We start from the raw sequence: 5,884 nt of genomic DNA on the forward strand, positions 1-5,884 counted from the left end.
CTCTAAATTTTAAGTAAACTCAATTAAAATTTCAACTTTAAAGTGAAACTTTAATTGAGTTTACTATTTTTCATTAAGTGTTTTAAAGTGAAAAGTAATTGATTCCAAAACTATTAAAAATTAGCATTAAAATTACACTGATGATTTGCTATAATGTAGTCCTTGGAATCTAAAAAATTTGACTGCATTGTAACTAAGGTCACAATGTAAAAAGGAATTCTTTCTGCCATACCTAAGAACAACCTACATCACACAGTAGCCACTAATTATCAAATCACTCTAGTCAGAAATCATCTGTTACTGCTCATTTTTTTTGTCTAACCTTTTCCATATCGACAAAACAAAAGTTTATGTTTATATAGCGCCAAATACAAAATGTAGGCTCAGTCAACAAACTATTGCAAATTGAGCTTACTTATTTTGAACTATGCTGTTAACTGCCAATTTAACTCAGAACTCACCAAAACGATAAAATAAAAGCAGCAGAATCTGATGAAGCTGGATGATATATTAAGAATTCACAGGCTTTCCTCATTGTATGTTAATCTGCATTCTATAAAAGTATATTTTATCAAGTCACCAGTGTACCAATAACATTTAATTTTATACAGTAGAGCATCGTTTATCCGGATCAATTGGGGACCGGGGTTGTTCGGATAACTTATTTTTTGGATAACCGATTATGTACGAAAAAATATATTAACCTATCCTGTGTTAAAATTTTTCTCTGTTGCGTGTCGCTTTGAGTTGAATTTTCGTCGATGTTAAGCCTAACGTAAACTTTTTAAAATAATAATCGTGGCTATTGTATCGTTAAAAATGATTTCTTTATGTTTTACAAATGAAATAAATACATTGAAAAATATAAAAACAAATAAAAATTATACTTTAGTCCGACTGGAATTCTTTTGGATAACCGACTTTCGGATAAACGACGCTCTACTGTATTTATATTTGGTACCAGAATATTATAACCTCAGTTAACCATTTGACTTTTGTTTATCTTAGATATGCTACCATTCAAATTCAATTTTTCAAATTCAAACATATTTTTTTGCAAAATAATACAGTTTTCATTTAGTTCTACTTGATATTACTTGATGACAATAACAGTCACACAGTATATCTCTGTGAACCAATTAATAACAATTTTTAAATACAGTTTATTATTTTATTATTAAATCTTAAGTTTTACTCAGAGCTGTGAAGTTGGACTCAGAAGAAAATTTGTTTCTTCTTACATTGTAAAGCTGAAGTTGATAAAAATGAACAGACTCCAATTCCTACTTTTTTATTATGTACTTTATATGTTTATTTGTACTTTATTGGTTCAGATTAAAGCTCCTAATAACATCCTATCCTACATTATAGAAGTCTCCTGTAATGAAAGACCTTTTATGAGGATTCTCCTACACCGTGATCTTGGTTTGCATATTATTAATTAATGATGATTTTGTTTTTAGAAATTTATATTTGAGTATATTCTGTCTGTCAGCTAATTCTAAATTTTTATTGTCAAAAGACCCATACAAAATAGTTAAGAAAACTCAGAAAAGACAGAATCACTATTTTTCAAATACTTTATCACAGATAGAAAACAAGGTGTGTGTCAATGTGTTGTTTATGATGATCATCATCATGGTGATAATGAAAAACAGTATGAAAAAAAAATGAAAACTTTCAGTGGGTTCAATAGTAATGTCATGGCTGAATGGAGAAGCTGTTATAGTGTCAGCCTGCTGCTTTTGTGACCCAAAATCAAAATTTGGATGAGTAAAATAAACCCCAGGAAATTTTTTCATAGGTAGTCCATCAAGATATGGCAGGCTCTGTCCCTCACCACCCAACCATCCTACTGCAAGCCTGGTCAATCCCATAACAGGCTTGATAAAAAGTCCCTCTTTCTACCTTATGGGCACTAAAAGTTTAAAAAATAGAAATGCCTGATGATTTACTTGGTAGTGATGAAATACCATTCTGGGTTAATATACTCAAAGTATGTTTTAAATTATTATTATTTAGATGCAAGAGTTGGAGTCAAAGTTAATCTTGTGAAATTCTGAGTTGGAGTATAGAGCCTGGTATACCACCTCCACAGTCCAAATTTTACTGAATAAATTTTTTAATTAAATAAAACATAAATTTAACATATAAAATATAAATACTTTAAAAATTCTTACCTATCATTAATGATAATGAAAACTTTGAAACTTCTTTTTTCACAAAATATCAGTCAATAAATTAAAGTGATCTTCCTATACAAATAAATACAAATATATTAATTTCTTCTAATTAAAAATTATAATTTCATTATTAATAAAGAAATGATTAAAGATTATATTAAAATAAGCATAGTAATTCATTTCTTGAGCAAAAACACAAGTTTAATTATATAAATATTAGCTTTATACTTAACAAAAGTACAAAAGACATCTGAATTACATTTTTTCAATCTGAAATTGTTAACTTTTTACTTGGATAACTAATAAGATCAATTCTCTTGACAAAGATGTAGGATAGTATTAGATAAATATAAAACATTGCATGTTTAGAGTAATATAAAAATTGCCAATTTCTGTGGAACAGAATCTAATACATTACTCATAATTCAATATTGTTGCAACCACGAAAGTTTTCAGAAAAATGTGTGATATTAATATTCTCTTCACAATATTGTAACATTAATACTTTTCTTCAGATTATATATCCTTATGATATAATTTGTAAAGAATTATACAATTAATCAAAATATGGTAACTGCAATGTCTGAAGTGAAAAAAGCAATAATTTTCTCATATTCATTTGACAATCATTTGTTTCAACCAGGGCTGTGGAATCAGAGTCTGGAGAAATTTCTAGCAAGAGAAGTCAGAGTTCGAAAAAATGTGTCAACTCCCGCAATTTAAATTTAAGTCCGAAAAAAGTCCGACTCCCGCATTTTAAATTTACTTTAGTTTTTTTATTTAAATGAAAGAAAATTTATTATACATTTATTCGTGTCGCTTTGAGTTGAATTTTCGTCGATGTTAAGCCTAACGTAAACTTTTTAAAATAATAATCGTGGCTATTGTATCGTTAAAAATGATTTCTTTATGTTTTACAAACGAAATAAATACATTGAAAAATATAAAAACAAATAAAAATTATACTTTAGGTTGACTGGAATTCTTTCGGATAACCGACGTTTAGGATAAACGTCGCTCTACTGTAAGTGGAGAAATTAGTGTTAATAATAAAGAAACTCATTTGCTTCACCTTTACTTTGCTCGAATAAGAAAAATTAAACACTGATAGTTTGATGCGAATTTATGTCTGACCACCCAGTTTTTCGAGAACACTCGCAACAGTAAAGCCTCAATAAAGGGCAATTTTACATACAGAATACAAAATCCTCTATAGAAGAACCTATTTGCATATCGCCCCTCTTAGATTATTCAGTGAATTATACATATATATCAAATTAATCAATAATGATACTGTTTAGTTTCAATAGCATTATTTTATCCTATTGTAACGTGTCCGGTTATATTTTATATGTACAGTACAGTCAATGGAAAAAGTGCGTAATAACCGACTTTTTGGTGGACAAAGTGGATCAATTCGTGACAGATAAGCGTTGGGTTACGATTTTTGACCTCAGTGAGGAGTTTTCTCAAATTTCAAGGTCCACACTGTATACCGTTGATTGACAGTATTAAAGATTCGATAAATGGCTTGGCGTCAAAATTCTTCAACGTGGTTATACAAAAGCTGGTGTCAGAAAATGATGTCTGCCTGAATCGACAAAGCAATTATCTGTGAAAATACGATAAAGACTGTAACTAGCTTCTACAAATAAAGTGGTTTTGTTTTTCATTCTGGATCTGTGGAGGCTGAAAACAAATTACCCTCGTATAATAAACAAATAGAATCATATTATAGAATAAGTTTTATTACGTATTTCTATAACTTAATCAGTTATTATTGTCTGGTATCGCATTGAAAAATATTTTCTAATAAGATATTTCAAATGTGCATTCCAACGCGAAAATTCCAATGCGATATTCGAAATGTGCATTCCAATGCCACATAATTCGTTTAAAATATATTATATAAATCGTGAAATGTTTACCAATGGAACAATATCAAAAATTATAGTGCATAAACAACCAGGTATCATTTTCAATATTGACGTCAGATCTTCCACTTAAATTAATACGTTGTGTTACGAAAGCACTCAACTTCATTCTGTACTCAGTTGTCTTGTTTATATAATTTCAGTTTGTATAGAGTGATATGATGGGATAAACCTACACAACACATTGACAATCTGGCAACAAACGATGGCTTTTTTAGGGATTTCTATTAGAAAGTGGCATTTAATTTGACGTCAGACATGTGAAAATTCTTAGAAATAAAGAGCGCACCGTTGGTCAGGTGCGAACGCTTGACCAACTGGCAATAGTCAGAAGACTTATCCACCCGGTTGATAATTCCACATTTTAATACTAAATATTCTAATTACTTTACGTACCTACATTCGTACGAACTTTGGTATTTAGAAGTACAGTACCTACATCTTTTAATATATATTTAAAATTGAATTTTTCTGTATTTTCAAGTATGTATTCTACTGATCACCGATATAGATGTCTTGGATTTCTTCTTCGCCCATTTTGCAATATCCTCAAAGTATTTGGAGTGGATATGGTAGTTCCGTGTCAATGCGTGGCAGAAGATAGAGCTGTTATTCCCGAAAAAATTTTTAAACTATATTGTGATCTCGTCGAAGCGTTCTTGTGGTTTCTGTGTCTGAGTTACATTATTAGTTTGCCCAATATCGACATTTACTGTATGCGAGTTTTTTTATTTTTCAAAGAGTTTACATTTCTATGGAATGTGATATTGGTTATACTCTCATCTTACGTAGCAGTACAGTGTAGTATTCTGAAAAGAAAGAAAATATCTCTTCATATTATGAAGAGCAGCTACAAGCAAGAATATCAGTTGTTACAACGAATCGAAATTTATCTATTTTGCGCCATTTTCGTGGTATTCATAACTTTTGTAGGTTTCACCATTGTCACAGGTGTGGTAATGATGGGCGAATTCAGAAGACAAGGTAGAAGCATGACAGAAGGATTCGTATGCACTATGTACTTTCAATTTGCAGATTTTTACTTATTTGGACAAATTGGAACAACAGTTATCGCGTGTGCAGGTTCTGGTATAGTTTTCTCCAATAGATTTATCAAATTATCCGAAGAACTCGAAGAAATAAAGATAAATGATTTGTCGATAAAGTATAAATTACAAAGATTTTTCGAAAAGCAAGTCGAAATTTGGCAAGTTCTAAAAGAATTTAATGAGAATTTCAAAGTTCTTCTGCCATTAATGTATGCCTTCTTTATGCATATATGCTGTATCGTCTTATACGTTACCATATTTGTAAAAGTAGTTCCAGATCTAAAGATTTATTTTCTTATTGGATCTCCTTTCATTCTATTAGTAGTACTTTCGGGCTGTTGGGCATTATCACATTTTACGTCATTGGTAAGTTTGAAATTATATAACATAAAATACTTCAATTGTCTTTAATGCTGTGTTGTAGGCCACCTGTGCCAAGTGGATATAACTACTGAATAGAAAAGTTAGTCACGTGAATAAATTCCTGAAAATTGCCAGTTGTTTTTGATTGGCGTGAATTTACGTTGTTCGGTGATTTTTATTCAGTTGGCCACAGATGGGCTTAATATGATTAGAAAAATTATATAATGTATGACTTTTTTGTTTCAGTTGTACGACAACTTTGTGTCTATCTACAGACTCTCTCCTGCTGATTTGCCATTGAGATTTAAACTGAAGGTAAAGTAAACTTTGATTATTGTTTTTCATTAAAATTGGG

The 5,884-nt window shown here is 30.2% G+C and overlaps 1 long non-coding RNA gene across 1 annotated transcript in view; it reads right to left on the minus strand.

The window, feature by feature from the left end:
* Positions 1-887: 887 nt before the first annotated feature.
* The window catches only part of LOC111632414, a 22,229-nt gene continuing 17,232 nt past the window's right edge, over positions 888-5,884 (minus strand). Inside the window, exon 3 of the long non-coding RNA XR_002757856.1 lies at positions 888-2,255. This is a non-coding gene — a long non-coding RNA (uncharacterized LOC111632414). The remainder of the gene's footprint in view (positions 2,256-5,884) is intronic.

This window comes from Centruroides sculpturatus, unplaced genomic scaffold (genome assembly GCF_000671375.1).
Source record: "Centruroides sculpturatus isolate CEXI.00-Female unplaced genomic scaffold, Cexi_2.0 scaffold803, whole genome shotgun sequence".
In the NCBI taxonomy this organism is placed as follows: domain Eukaryota; kingdom Metazoa; phylum Arthropoda; class Arachnida; order Scorpiones; family Buthidae; genus Centruroides; species Centruroides sculpturatus.